Here is a 16870-nt window from a genome sequence, read left to right as displayed (position 1 = left end):
TCAAATGCTTTTTCAGCATCTATGGAGATGATCATGTGGTTTTTGTCTTTCTTTTTGTTGATGTGGTGGATGATGTTGATGGACTTTCGAATGTTGTGCCATCCTTGCATCCCTGGGATGAATCCCACTTGGTCATGGTGTACGATCCTATTGATGTATTTTTGAATTCGGTTTGCCAAAATTTTGTTGAGTATTTTTGCATCTACGTTCATCAGGGATATTGGTCTGTAGTTTTCTTTTTTGGTGGGGTCTTTGAGTGGCTTTGGTATTAGGGTGATGGATTTGGTATTCATAGAATGAGTAAGAGAGTATCCCCTCCTCTTCTATTTTTTGGAAAACTTTCAGGAGAATGGGTATTATGTCTTCCCTGTATGTCTGATAAAATTCTGAGGTGAATCCATCTGGCACGGGGGCTTTGTACTTTGGTAGTTTTTTTATTACAGCTTCAATTTCATTGCTGGTAATTGGTCTGTATAGATTTTCTGTTTCTTTCTGGGTCACGCTTGGAAGGTTGTATTTTTCTAGGAACTTGTCCATTTCTCCTAAGTTTCCAAGCTTGTTAACATATAGGTTTTCATAGTACTCACTAATAATTCTTTGTATTTCTGTGGGGTCCGTCGTGATTTTTCCTTTCTCGTTTCTGATACTGTTGATTTGTGTTGACTCTCTTTTCCTCTTAATAAGTCTGGCTAGAGGCTTATCTATTTTGTTTATTTTATCAAAGGACCAGCTCTTGGTTTCATTGATTTTTGCTATTGTTTTATTCTTCTCAATTTTATTTATTTCTTCTCTGATCTTTATTCTGTCCCTCCTTCTGCTGACCATAGGCCTCATTTGTTCTTCTTTTTCCAATTTCAATAATTGTGACATTAGACCATTTATTTGGGATAATTCTTCCTTTTTTAAATATGCCTGGATTGCTATATACTTTCCTCTTAAGACTGCTTTTGCTGTGTCCCACAGTAGTTTGGGCTTAGTGTTGTTGTTTTTGTTTGTTTCCATATATTGCTGGATCTCCATTTTTATTTGGTCATTGATCCACTGATTATTTAGGAGCATGTTGTTAAGCCTCCATGTGTTTGTGAGCCTTTTTGTTTTCTTTGTACAGTTTATTTCTAGTTTTATGCCTTTGTTATCTGAAAAGTTGGTTGGTAGGATTTCAATGTTTTGGCATTTACTGATGCTCTTTTTGTGGCGTAGTATGTGATGTGGTCTATTCTGGAGAATGTTCCATGTGCACTTGAGAAGAATGTGTATCCTGTTGCTTTTGGATGTAGAGTTCTGTAGATGTCTATTAGGTCCATCTGTTCTAGTGTGTTGTTCAGTGCCTCTGTGTCCTTACTTATTTTCTGTCTGGTGGATCTGTCCTTTGGAGTGAGTGCTGTGTTGAAGTCTCCTAGAATGAATGCATTGCATTCTGTTTCCTCCTTTAGTTCTGTTAGTATTTGTTTCAAGTATGTTGGTGCTCCTGTATTGGGTGCATATATATTTATAATGGTTATATCCTCTTGTTGGACTGAGCCCTTTATCATTATGTAATGTCCTTCTTTGTCTTTTGTTACTTTCTTTATTTTGAAATCTGTTTTGTCTGATACAAGAATTGCAACACCTGCTTTCTTCTCTCTTTTGTTTGCATGAAATATGTTTTTCCATCCCTTGACTTTAAGTCTGTGCATGTCTTTTGGTTTGAGGTGAGTCTCTTGTAAGCAGCAAATGGATGGATCTTGATTTTTTATCCATTCTATTACTCTGTGTCTTTTGATTGGTGCATTCAGTCCATTTACATTTAGGATGATTATTGAAAGGTATATACTGATTGCCATTGCAGGCTTTAAGTTTGTGGTTACCAAAGGTTCAGGGTTAGCTTCTTTACTATCTTACTGTTTAACTTAACTCGCTTGTTGAGGTATTATAAATGCAGTCTGATGATTCTTTATTTCTCTCCCTTTTTATTCCTCCTCCTCCCTTCTTGATATGTTGGGTGTTCTGTTCTGTACTCTTTTTAGGAGTGCTCCCATCTAGAGCAGTCCCTGTAGGATGCCCTGTAGAGGTGGTTTGTGGGAGGCAAATTCCCTCAACTTTTGCTTGTCTGGGAATTATTTAATCCCTCCTTCATATTTAAATGATATTCATGCTGGATACAGTATTCTTGGTTCGAGGCCCTTCTGTTTCATTGCATTAAGCATATCATGCCATTTTCTTCTGGCCTGTACGGTTTCTGTTGAGAAGTCTGATGACAGCCTGATGGATTTTCCTTTGTAGGTAACCTTTTTTTTCTCTCTGGCTGCCTTTAATACTTTGTCCTTGTCTTTGATCTTTGCCATTTTAATTATTATGTGTCTTGGTGTTGCCCTCCTTGGATCCCTTGTCATGGGAGTTCTGTGTTCCTCTGTGATCTGAGAGGCCATTTCTTCCCCTAGTTTGGGGAAGTTTTTGGCAATTATTTCTTCAAAGACACTTTCTATCCCTTTTTCTTTCTCTTCTTCCTCTGGTACCCCTATAATGCATATATTGTTCCTTTTCAATTGGTCACTCAGCTCTCTTAGAATTCTTTCATTCCTGGAGATCCTTTTATCTCTCTCCGCATCAGCTTCTCTGCGTTCCTGTTCTCTGTTTTCTAGTCCATTAATGGTCTCTTGCATCTCGTCCATTCTGTTTTGAAGTCCTTCCAGAGCTTGTTTTATTTCTGTATTCTCCTTCCTTAGTTCTTGCATATTTCTCTGCAAGTCCATCAGCATGGTTATGACTTTTGTTTTGAATTATTTTTCAGGCAGACTGGTTAAATCTATCTCCCCAGGTTCCTTCTCAGGGGAAGATGTAGCAGATGCTGAAGCTTTCTGGGTTTGTCTTGTCTGGATCATATTTTTTTGCCTTTTCATGTTGACAGGTGCTATTGACTGTCAGCTTGGAGGGCCAAACTTTTCACTTGCTACTGGCCTTTCTTTACTGAGACAACTCCGACCCCTAGTGGCTTGTGTTGGGTAATTGCGTGTAGACTGGTTCTTGTGTCTTGCCCAGCCGATATGGGAAAACTCCCTTTCTGAGGGGGCAGGAACTGCCTTAGGCTGCTTCTCTGCTTTTGCAGCGCCAGCAGGGGTAATGGATGGTGGTTGGGGGTTGTTTAGCTGTTTACCTCCATGAGGGTTCTCAGAGCTGTTGCCCAGGGGGTTAGTGCGCCTGGTTTTCCCTGTAATTTCCAGCCACTGGACTGTGACCTTTGTTGTTTCCGTCCAGCTGTTATGTCCCTGCCCCTTTAAGACTTTCAAAAACACTCACTTTTCTTTGTCACAGGTGCAGCAGCTTCAGAACGTGCTCAGAGGTCTTGCTGCCCTGTTTCCCTAGTTTCCAGCCCTCCATGCATTCGCTGTGTCTGCGCTCTGGTGTGGGTGGGCTGGGTGTTTAGCAGTCCTGGGCTCCCTCTCCCTCCCACGGGGAGCTGGGAGGGAGGTGTGCTCAGGTCCCGCCCGGCCAGGGCTTGTATCTTACCCCTTTCACCAAGCACTGGGCTCTCGCACGAGTGGATGTAGTCTGGCTGTTGTTCTGTGTCTTCTGGTCTCTCTTTTAGGATTAGTTGTATTTGTTGTATTTTCAAAAATATATATGTTTTTGGGAGGAGATTCCCACTGTCCTACTCACGCCGCCATGTTGGCTCCACCTTGATGGAGCAGATTTTATCACACTAACCATCCTGCCTGGAACACTATAAAAAGTTGATGAAACCAATAAGCCAGCAAGAACAACCTCTGGATGGTGCTAGGGCACGACCAAAGCATCTACAGCTTGAGAGACCCCCGTGCTCAAGGCAAGGGAATGGCGTTGAGTCTGACCTGGCTCACCACTTCTCTCATCAAGGTATTTGCCAGTTTCTAAGGGCATGAGGCTGAGAGAATAAGTAATAGCAGTGGCAAAACACTACAATAATTCCACAGATATGAGGAGACATGTGTTGAAATTTATAGGTACCAAGGCCGTCTGGATTTGGAAGAGGCTGGAGAAAAGAGAACCATAGAGAGGTGGGCTGATCAGATCCCATGGAGCCATTGCTGATTCCCAACTGGATGGGGGTGAAGGGACGTAGTGGGGGTGAGAGGCCAATAAGTCAAGCAAAACTGTAGTGACAATTCTGGACAAACTGAAGCATGTCACTGGGCATTAGTCAGGGAACACAAACACTGAGGTTCAGGACAAGGCAAAGAGGATGGTCTGGGCTAACTGTGAACTTTCAGATTAGATTCCCAAAGTACTATTCTCCAGGAAAAAAGGGGAAATTAGAAACAGATCTTCCTTCACTAAGACAGAAACTCTGACACATCTCCATCCTGGAATGGATCAAGTTGATCTGTCCCTACTTCAACTATCTTTCAGATAGCAGGAAATAATCCTTAGATGCAGGAAATATCTTTCATGTCTTATAATATTCTTACAGAATATTCTCATTCAGTAATTTATTGCCACGATCTTAACAGATAACAGCACCAGGTGATCAAAAACCAATAGAAAAAATAGAGACTAGGAATCACTCCACAAGTGATAGTTATCAGATTAATATGTTCAGGTAAATAAAGAAGATAGAAGTTCTTACCAGGTAACAAGAATCTATTAAATAAAATCCAATAACATGTATAAAGCTATAAGATAAAATAAATTTAATCAGCAACTCAACAGTTTCAAGAGTAGGTCAGACACAAGAAACTGGGTTAGAAAGTGGGAGAAACTTCTCTTTTCTGAAATACAGAAACCTTAGAAAATGAAAGAACAACAGTACGGAAAATAGAGAAAAGGCTATGAAAAATCTAAAATGTACAATTGCAGTTCCAGATAGAGGAGCAACACCATGGAATAGAAGCAGATTTTGAGGGCAGAAAAGCTGAGAATTTTCAAAACTGACAGAAGATGGAAGTCAAAGATGAAATAGTAATTATGGACCACAAACAAGTTAAAGGAAAAAACATACACTTGAACATCGAACTGCTAAGAGACAAAAAGGAAAATTTTCAAAGCATCCAAGAGAAAATAGACACATTATCCTTAAAGGAGCAGCAATGATACTGAGAGCTGAATTATCAATAGAACCGGTCGCAGCATGAAGAAAGCAGGAAGGCAGCTTTAACCTGCTGAAAGAAAGTAATTGCTAATCCTTCACTTAGCAAAAACAATCCTTTGAAAATAAAGACCTTTAGAGACACAGACACTGGAAGGATTTATTGCTAGCAAACCTGCAATGAAAAAAATAATAAGGGAGTTATTCAAGCAATAGGAAAATGGTGGGAACATGGAAGGAATGAAAAATAATGAGAAAAGAGAATATATAGGTAAATCTATGACTATTTCTCTATATAACAATAATAATACAAAGAAGTTAAAATGTTATTGACTGTGTTTCCCATGCTGTACGTTCATCTGCATGACTTATTTATTTTATAGCTAGAATTTTGTGCCTCTTCACCCCTTTCACCTGTCTCACCCATTTCCCTACGTCCCCCCCATAGCAACCACCAATGTGTACTCTGTTTAAGAATCTGTTTCTGTTTTGTTTGTTCACTTGTTTTGTCTTTTTTAGATTCCACATGTAAGTGAAATCCTATGGTATTTGTCTTTCTCTGATTGATTTCACTAAGTGTAATACCCCTTAGGTCCATCCACATTATTGCAAATGGCAATATCCCATTCCTTTTATAGATGAATAGTATTCCATTCCATACTTGTGTCACGTCTTCTTTACCCGTTCATCTACTGATGGATATGTAGGTGGCTTCCATATCTTGGCTACTGTAAATAATGCTGCAATAAAAAGGAATGCATATATCTTTTTGAATCACTGATTTTGTTTTTTGGGGGTAAATTCCTAGAAGAACATTAGTGGGTCATATAATACTTCTATTTTTTTTAGTTTTTTGAGAAACCTCCATACTGTTTTTTATAGTGCCTGAACTAATTTACATTCCCCAAAACAGTGCATGAGGATTCCCTTTTTTCCACAATACTTTTTATTTCTTTTTTTTATAATAGTCAATCAGATGATAACTACTCTTATTGTGCTGAGCATTTAATAATGTATATAATTGTCAAAGTGCTATTGCACATCCAAAACCAATATAGTATTTATTTCAACTATATTTAAAGAAAAAAGAAAAACAATAGTACTGTGGATAAAACGAGAGTTCCTGTGGCCAGGATTCTCACCTGGCCATGGTTGACTAGCTCACTGCACACCTGTGGGCAATACATGGCTGTTGACCCTATAAAAAGAGCTCTGCCTAGTGCTCTGGGTGCAACATGGTGGCAGGGCTGCAAGGCTGCAGGAGAGCAGAGCAGAGGCTGGAGCGGTGGCAGTGCCGAGGACAGAGGCCCAGAGGACAGCTGTGAGGACAGAGGGGCCCAGAAGCAGAGACTGGCTTGCTGCATACACATTTGCTCTGAATGAATGGGATTCTAGTGACTGACCTGACACCTGGAAATAAAGTTGGGTATAACCCTTTCACCCCAAAGAACATTTTGCTGTCAATTTCTTTGGTCACATTGAATCCATAGCAAACTTGCCTGGGGCTGAAACCCATTGGCAAGACAAGTACTAATGTCATATGTTTGAAATATATGTAGAATGAAAGCACATGACATTTGTAATACTAAAAGTAAGAGAGGGTTAATTGAATTCAACCTTGTATTGAAGAATAAAAGTACTTATTATTTTAGAGTAGCTCTAATCAGTTTTGGATTTATGCTGTAATCTATAGGGTAATACTAAGAATGGGAAAAATGATATAAAGAATATAATTAAAAAGTTTGTAGATATAGCGTAAAAAACATTAATACATGCTTTAATTAAAAGGCAAGGATTCAGGAATTCTAAAAATCCCACATTTATGCTGTTTACAAGAGATATGTTTTAAATAAAAGGACACAGAACTCTTAAAAAGGATATAAATGATACAATGTGAAGACCAGTCAAAATAAGCTGTTATAGTGTACTAATTAATATCAGACAAAGCTGACTTTAAGGTGAGAAGCATCACTAGAAACAGAGATATATTTCAGAATGATAAAATAGCCAGTCTACTAGATAGATATAATTCTGGATTTGTTCGCTGCTAATAAAATAACCTTAAAATACATAAAATGCAAGGAGATAGAAACAATGCATAATACCAGTGAGAGTCTATAACACCTCCCTCTTAACTGCCAATGGAGAAAAAAAAATCATACACCAAATATTTAAATAACATGCCTAACAAATTTGATCTGACATGTCTGATACACTGTCCCCTACTTTTTAAGGGCAATTGAGATACTTACTGAAATTCACCATTTTGGGGGCCCTAAGGTAAGTCTCACCAAATTTCAAACTAGTAAAATTATTTTAAAAATGTGTGCTACAGTGGCATTAAACTACATTGGAAATGCAAATTTTTAGAAAATTCAAAATTAAGCATAAGCAAATATAATCCAATGATACACAAAAATAATAATACATCATTACAAAATTGAACAATTTTAAGAAAGATATTGTCTTGCCTGAGGGTTTCAGCCCCAGGCAAGTTCACTATTGATTCAGTGAGACCGAGAAATGCCAATGGAACATTCTTGGTATAAAAGGGCTTATGCCCAGCTCTATTCTTCCCATGATAGATCGAGCACTAGGATCACATCTGCATCCAGCAGTCTGCAGGTCCGTAATTTCCCCACCAACCCCCACTCCCATCTCTGCCCTCTGCCTCTGCCCAGAGCACCATGCAGAGCTCTTTATATAGTGACTCAGTCAATAATAGGTTATTGCCGATGGGTGTGGAAGCAGTAGCCTAGCTGTAAGCCAATTACATCATCAAGCAGTTCAGGGTCAGGTGAGGATCCTGGCCATAGGAACTCCCATTTTCCCCACAGAAGTAGAAAAACATAACTTCAGAAATGCAGACAGAACTGGGAGTAGCACAAAGAGCAGGATCTGTCTGCTGTGTGTGGCTTTCTCTTATTCTAATGCTTCCTGCCAAGTGTCATGTACATAAGGCTGCATCTGCTAGGAAGAACCCCATTCTCTAATTTGCACAAAGGCATTTTAGAGATGACTCCATGAAACCTCAAGGGAAAACCAAACAGCACAGGACACTCTTGATGTACTTTTAAACCATAAAAGCAGCAAACAACCTGGGATGAACACAAAAGAATTCAGATAATATTGTTTTTATGAATCCTTGTGAGTAAAACTAAAGGTGAGTTGTTCACAACTCCTAGGAGTTTCAGGCAACCAAGAAAATTATTAAGGAAACTGCCTTGTAACAGGACTGAAGATAAGTAACAAATATATGTATCCATAGAACTAACAGAAATATGATAAGGAAAACATATATGTTATATTGAGACTGTAGGAAACATACAACAAACAAAAATTTAAAGAGGGGAAAGACATTGAGAGGTAGAAGGTGCTGATTGCTTCCTCTCTGCTAGCTGAGAGACAGATTTTAGATTACATAATTTTCAAAATTCAAATAAGAGAAGTAAACTAAGAGAAATAATACTACTGCCCAAAACTGGGTAATAAGAAAAGATAAAGAAGAACAGAGTAAAAAATGAGATAATTTCACAATTGATTATAGTACATAAAATAAAAGATATTACACATAGTTCCAATAACAATGGTTATGCTCAAAACAAAAAAATATAGCCTATTCTAAATATCAGAACTTGATAAAGACAAACAGGAAGAAGAGGTAACATTGTATATAAAAGTTATAAACACAGACGGGTGGAGCCAGGATGGCGGTGTGAGTAGAGCAGTGGAAATCTCCTCCCAAAAACATATAGAGTTATGAAAATATAACAAAGAAAACTCTTCCTAAAATAGAGACAAGAGGACACAGGACAACATCCAGACCACATCCACACCTGCAAGAACCCAGCGCCTTGCGAAGTGGGTAAGATACAAGCCCCGGCCAGGCAGGACCCGAGTGTCCCTTCCCCCAGGTCCCAGCTGGTGGAAAGAAACCAGAGCGGATTTTTTTTTTTTGGCAAGTGCTTTTCGGAAGCCTTAAAGGGACAGGGACCCCGTTGCTAGGGAGGCAGAGCGGCGGGACCAGTGAGCGGGTGCCTGGGACCGGTGCCTCAGGACAAAGAATATTGTGCATTTTTCCCTACGGGACCGGTGGGCGGGTGCCTGAGACCGGCGCCTGAGGACGGAGGAAATCGTCCGTTTTTACCCTTTTTTTTTCTCTTTTTGGCGAGTGCTTTTTGGAAGCCTTAAAGGGACAGGGACCCCGGTGTAAGGGAGGCAGACCAGCAGAACTGGTGAGCGGGTGCCTGGGACCAGAGCCTGAGGACAAAGAATATCGTGCGTTTTTTCCTGTGGGACCGGTGGGCAGGTGCTTTTTGGAAGCCTTAAAGAGACAGGGACCCTGGTGCTAGGGAGGCAGGGCAGCAGGAACAGTGAGCGGGTGCCTGGGACCAGCGCCTGAAGACAAAAAAATCGCGTTTTTTCCCTTTTTTTTTTTTTGTCTGTTCCCTCTCTCATTATTGCTGTTGTTGTTTTGGTTTGGAGAGTGCTTTTTGGAAGTCTTAAAGGGGCAGGACAGGACACTTAGACCAGAGGCAGGGAATCTGGGGATCTCTGAGCACTCTAACCCCCAGGGCAACAGGGAGCACAGAGGCCCCTTACAGAGATAAATAGCCTCCTGGCCACTCCCCCTCCAACGGGGCTCCACCACTTTGGAGGAGCAGCCCCAGCCAGGCCACGCCCACAGCAACAGCTGATATAAATTCCATAGCAAACGGGCAGGTAGCAGAAGTCCTGTATGCGCACAGCTGACAAACATAACCCACTACAGGTCGCTATTCTCCCAGGAGAGGAAGGCCACAAACCAACAAGAAGGGAAGCTCTTCCAGCTGTCACTCATACCAGCTCTGCAAACTATCTCTATCACCATGAAAAGGCAAAACTACAGGCAGACAAACACCACAGAGACAACACCTGAGAAGGAGACAGACATAACCAGTCCTCCTGAAAAAGAATTCAAAATAAAAATCATGAACATGCTGACAGAGATGCAGAGAAAAATGCAAGAGCAATGGGATGAGACGCACAGGAAAATGCAAGAGCAATGGGATGAAGTCCAGAGGGAGAACACAGATGTCAGGATCGAGATCACAGAAGTGAAACAATCCCTGGAAGGATTTATAAGCAGAATGGATAAGATGCAAGAGGCCATTGAAGTAATAGAAGCCAGAGAACAGGAACGTATAGAAGCTGACATAGAGAGAGTTAAAGGATCTCCAGGAATGAAACAACACTAAGAGAACTATGTGACCAATCCAAAAGGAATAATATTCGTATTATAGGGGTACCAGAAGAAGAAGAAAGAGGAAAAGGGATAGAAAGTCTCTTTGAAGAAATAATTGCTGAAAACTTCCCCAAACTGGGGGAGGAAATAATCGAACAGACCATGGAATTACACAGAACCCCCAACAGAAAGGATCCAAGGAAGACAACACCAAGACACATAGTAATTAAAATGGCAAGGATCAAGGACAAGGAAAGAGTTTTAAAGGCAGCTAGAGAGAAAAAGGTCACCTATAAAGGAAAACCCATCAGGCTAACATCAGACTTCTCGACAGAAACCCTACAGGCCAGAAGAGAATGGCATGATATACTTAATGCAATGAAACAGAAGGGCCTTGAACCAAGGATACTGTATCCAGCACGACTATCATTTAAATATGATGGCAGGATTAAACAATTCCCAGACAAGCAAAAGCTGAGGGAATTGCTTCCCACAAACCACCTCTACACGGCATCCTACAGGGACTGCTCTAGATGGGAGCACTCCTAAAAAGAGCACAGAACAAAACACACAACATATGAAGAATGGAGGAGGAGGAATAAGAAGGGAGAAAAGAAAAGAATCTACAGACAGTGTATATAACAGCTCAATAAGCAAGCTAAGTTAGGCAGTAAGATACTAAAGAAGCTAACCTTGAACATTTGGTAACCACAGATCTAAAGCCTGCAATGGCAATAAGTACATATCTCTCAATAGTCACCCTAAATGTAAATGGACTTAATGCACCAATCAAAAGACAAAGAGTAATAGAATGGATAAAAAAGCAAGACCCATCTATATGCTGCTTACAAGAAACTCAACTTAAACCCAAAGACAAGCATAGACTAAAAGTCAAGGGATGGAAAAACATATTTCAGGCAAACAACAGTGAGAAGAAAGCAGGGGTTGCAGTACTAATATCAGACAAAATAGACTTCAAAACAAAGAAAGTAATAAGAGATAAAGAAGGATACTACATAATGATAAAGGGCTCAGTCCAACAAGAGTATATAACCATTCCAAATATATATGCACCCAATACAGGGGCACCAGCATATGTGAAGCAAATACTAACAGAACTAAAGAGGGAAATAGACTGCAATGCATTCATTGTAGGAGACTTCAACACACCACTCACCCCAAAGGATAGATCCACCGGGCAGAAAATAAGTAAAGACACACAGGCACTGAACAACACAATAGAACAGATGGACCTAATAGATATCTTTAGAACTCTACATCCAAAAGCAACAGGATACACATTCTTCTCAAGTGCACATGGAACATTCTCCAGAATAGACCACATAGTAGCTCACAAAAAGAGCCTCAGTAAATTCCAAAATATTGAAATTCTACCAACCAATTTTTCAGACCACAAAGGTATAAAACTAGAAATAAATTCTACAAAGAAAACAAAAAGGCTCACAAACACATGGAGGCTTAACAACATGCTACTAAATATTCAATGGATCAATGAACAAATCAAAATAGAGATCAAGGAATATATAGAAACAAATGACAACAACAACAATAAGCCCCAACTTCTGTGGGACGCAGCGAAAGCAGTCTTGAGAGGAAAGTAAATAGCAATCCAGGCACACCTGAAGAAGGAAGAACAATCCCAAATGAATAGTCTAACATCACAATTATCGAAACTGGAAAAAGAAGAACAAATGAGGCCTAAAGTCAGCAGAAGGAGGGACATAATAAAGATCAGAGAAGAAATAAACAAAATTGAGAAGAATAAAACAATAGCAAAAATCAATGAAACCAAGAGCTGGTTCTTTGAGAAAATAAAATAGATAAGCCTCTAGACAAACTTATTAAGAGAAAAAGAGAATCAACTCAAATCAACATAATCAGAAAAGAGAATGGAAAAATCAGGACAGATTCCACAGAAATACAAAGAATTATTAAAGACTACTATGAAAACCTATATGCCAACAAGCTGGAAAATTTAGAAGAAATAGACAACTTTCTAGAAAAATACAACCTCCCAAGACTGACCAAGGAAGAAACACAAAAGTTAAACAAACCAGTTATGAGGAAAGAAATTGAAACGGTAATCAAAAAACTACCCAAGAACAAAACCCCGGGGCCAGACGGATTTACCTCGGAATTTTATCAGACACACAGAGAAGACATAATACCCATTCTCCTTAAAGTGTTCCACAAAATAGAAGAAGAGGGAATACTCCCAAACTCATTCTATGAAGCCAATATAACCCTAATACAAAAACCAGGCAAAGACCCTGCCAAAAAAGAAAACTACAGACCAATATCCCTGAAGAATGTAGATGGAAAAATACTCAATAAAATATTAGCAAACAGAATTCAACAGCATAGCAAAAGGATCATACACCATGACTAAGTGGGATTCATCCCAGGGATGCAAGGATGGTACAACATTCGAAAATCCATCAACATCATCCACCACATCAACAAAAAGAAAGACAAAAACCACATGATCATCTCCATAGATGCTGAAAAAGCATTTGACAAAATTCAACATCCATTCATGATAAAAACTCTCAGCAAAATGGGAATAGAGGGCAAGTACCTCAACATAATAAAGGCCATATATGATAAACCCACAGCCAGCATTATACTGAACAGCGAGAAGCTGAAAGCATTTCCTCTGAGATCGGGAACCAGACAGGGATGCCCACTCTCCCCACTGTTATTTAACATAGTACTGGAGGTCCTAGCCACGGCAATCAGACAAAACAAAGAAATACAAGGAATCCAGATTGGTAAAGAAGAAGTTAAACTGTCACTATTTGCAGATGATATGATACTGTACATAAAAAACCCTAAAGACTCCACTCCAAAACTACTAGAACTGATATCAGAATACAGCAAAGTTGCAGGATACAAAATTAACACACAGAAATCTGTAGCTTTCCTATACACTAACAACGAATCAATAGAAAGAGAAATCAGGAAAACAATTCCATTCACCATTGCATCAAAAAGAATAAAATACCTAGGAATAAACCTAACCAAAGAAGTGAAAGACTTATACTCTGAAAACTACAAGTCAGTCTTAAGAGAAATTAAAGGGGACACTAATAAATGGAAACTCATCCCATGCTCATGGCTAGGAAGAATTAATATCGTCAAAATGGCCATCCTGCCCAAAGCAATATACAGATTTGATGCAATCCCTCTCAAATTACCAGCAACATTCTTCAATGAATTGGAACAAATAATTCAAAAATTCATATGGAAACACCAAAGACCCCGAATAGCCAAAGCAATCCTGAAAAAGAAGAATAAAGTAGGGGGGATCTCACTCCCCAACTTCAAGCTCTATTACAAAGCCATAGTAATCAAGACAATTTGGTACTGGCACAAGAACAGAGACACAGACCAGTGGAACAGATTAGAGACCCGAGAAATTAACCCAAACATATATGGTCAATTAATATTTGATAAAGGAGCCATGGACTTACAATGGCAAAATGACAGTCTCTTCAACAGATGGTGCTGGCAAAACTGGACAGCTACATGTAGGAGAATGAAACTGGACCATTGTCTAACCCCATATACAAAGGTAAACTCAAAATGGATCAAAGACCTGAATGTAAGTCATGAAACCATTAAACTCTTGGAAAAAAACATAGGCAAAAACCTCTTAGACATAAACATGAGTGCCCTCTTCTTGAACATATCTCCCCGGGCAAGGAAAACAACAGCAAAAATGAGCAAGTGGGACTACGTTAAGCTGAAAAGCTTCTGTACAGCAAAAGACACCATCAATAAAACAAAAAGGAACCCTACAGTAGGGGAGAATGTATTTGATAATGACATATCCGATAAAGGCTTGATGTCCAGAATATATAAAGAGCTCACACGCCTCAACAAACAAAAAACAAATAACCCAATTAAAAAAAGGGCAGAGGAACTGAACAGACAGTTCTCTAAAAAAGAAATACACATGGCCAAGAGACACATGAAAAGATGCTCCACATCGGTAATTATCAGAGAAATGCAAATTAAAACTACAATGAGGTATCACCTCACACCAGTAAGGATAGATGCCATCCAATAGACAAACAACAACAAATGTTGGCGAGGCTTTGGAGAAAGGGGAACCCTCCTACACTGCTGGTGGGAATGTAAATTAGTTCAACTATTGTGGAAAGCAGTATGGAGGTGCATCAAAATGCTCAAAACAGACCTACCATTTGACCCAGGAATTCCACTCCTAGGAATTTACCCTAAGAACGCAGCAATCAAGTTTGAGAAAGACAGATGCACTCCTATGTTTATCGCAGCACTATTTACAATAGCCAAGAATTGGAAGCAACCTAAATGTCCATCTGTAGATGAATGGATAAAGAAGATGTGGTACATATACACAATGGAATACTACTCAGCCATAAGAAGTGGAAAAATCCTACCATTTGCAGCAACATGGATGGAGCTGGAGAGTATTATGCTCAGTGAAATAAGTCAAGTGGAGAAAGAGAAATACCAAATGATTTCACTCATCTGAGGAGTATAAGAACAAAGGAAAAACTGAAGGAACAAAACAGCAGTGGAATTACAGAACCCAAAAATGGACTAACAGGTACCAAAGGGATAGGAACTGGGGAGGATGGGTGGGCAGGGAGGGATAAGGATGGGGACGAAGAAGGGGGGTATTAAGATTAGCATGCATGGGGGGGAGGGAGAAAGGGGAGGGTGTGCTGCACAACACAGAGAGGGCAAGTAGTGGTTCTACAACGTTTTGCTAAGCTGATGGACAGTAACCATAATGTGGTTGTTAGGGGGGACCTGATATAGGGGAGAGCATAGTAAACATAGTATTCTTCATGTAAGTGTAGATTAAAGATAAAAAAAAAAAGAAAGAAAGAAAGAAAAGGGGGATTACTCCTTGATAGGATAAAACTACTGGTAAATCAAAGATCAACACATGCTTTAAATATCCTTAATGTTGATCACTTAAAGGGTGTCAGATGATCAGCTATGGAGGTACTCTTTTCTGATAATATTCCTTTCGCTTAATTAAAAAAAAAAAAAAGGCAGTTCCTGTGTGCTGACCCCCAATGAGTTCTACACAGTGGTATAGAGGACATGTCAAAGTGTGGGCAAAGGGTCTGTTTGTTTCTATGCAGAAGATCAAGGCCTAGCTTGGATACCCAGAAAATGAACTAAGATGCGATATGAGAAGGAGCTTCCGGCATCAGCACTCTCTGGAGGACTTGTGCCGGGGGATGATCATCAAAAAGCCTCCACAGGGATCCGGACGATGCTGCGGTTGTGGCTGCATCCACCCCACCATCTCCTGGACTTGTCATAGGAATGAGGAGGGAGATGTCTAGGCTGGCATGTGCATACAGTGAGACAACAAATTTGACCGGATCTTTACTGTTGGAACTCAACCAGGAGTTGGGAGGGTTGCAAGTTGTAGCACTCCAAAATCTTATGACTACAGACTATCTACGGTTAAAGAACATATGAGATGTGAACAGATCCCAGAAATGGGCTGCTTTAATTTGTCTGATTTCTCTCAGACTGTTCAAGTACAGTTGGACAATATCCATCATATCATAGACAAATTTTCACAAAATTTGTTCCTAAATGGTTTTCTTGGCTTCACTGGAGATGGATGGTAATTATAGATTTGCTTTGTTTATGTCACCGTATTCCTATTATGTTAATATGTGTGTACCAATTAGTTAGTAGTGTAAAACCTATACATACTTAAGGTACTCTACAAGAAGATATGTCAAAGAAATAATCAATCCTCCCATGTTTTCTTCCATATGCTACCTCTATAGCTTTTCTTCTTCCTTCCTAATTACAACCCTTAAATAGAATTCGTGCCTCATATCGAATTTACCGAGTATCATAATTCCTCCAGGTGGTAAAGATACCTCGAGACAAGTGCTGGGCATAGAAGCCACAGGGCATAAATCTGAAAAGAAGTAAAAAGCTAACCTTTTCAAACAATATGTCTTCTCTCTCACTTACCAACTTTACATTTCCCTGTATGGCCCCGGAAGATGACTGGTTAGCCAGAGACGGGTAAGATTCCTCAAGGGAGGAACAACCTAAGACAGGCACAGTCGCAGGGGGGCCATCAGGTGAGAAATTGGGGATCAACAGAGGTGAAGCTTAGAACCTCATCCCCCCTGTTTTGAGAGAAATCTTCTGCATCCGTGGATGTTTTGCTGCCCTTGTCTTGCTTGGATTAATACTTAGTCCATAGGCACACACCTGATCATCTACATTTGCCCTCTTACAGCACTAAACTATGCTTTCTACCTTTATCTTGCATCTACCTACCACTTCAGCATTTTATTAAAAATAAAAATTGTAATAATAATAAAGGGAGAAATGTGGGATCAACATATAAATCAAGTATAAAAATCAAATGAATATTCATATTTGACCTGATTGTTTATAGTTCATAATGCGTGATCAAAACCAAAAGTTTCTGTGATGAATGCCCTTGTACTGTTCACCATGTAAGAATTTATTCACTATGTAAGAATTCGTTCACCATGTAAGAACTTGTTCGTTATGCTTCAGAAGATTGGAGACTGACGAGAATT

This window comes from Manis javanica, chromosome 1 (assembly GCF_040802235.1).
Source record: "Manis javanica isolate MJ-LG chromosome 1, MJ_LKY, whole genome shotgun sequence".
Classification (NCBI taxonomy): domain Eukaryota; kingdom Metazoa; phylum Chordata; class Mammalia; order Pholidota; family Manidae; genus Manis; species Manis javanica.
This window is presented reverse-complemented; position numbering follows the sequence as displayed.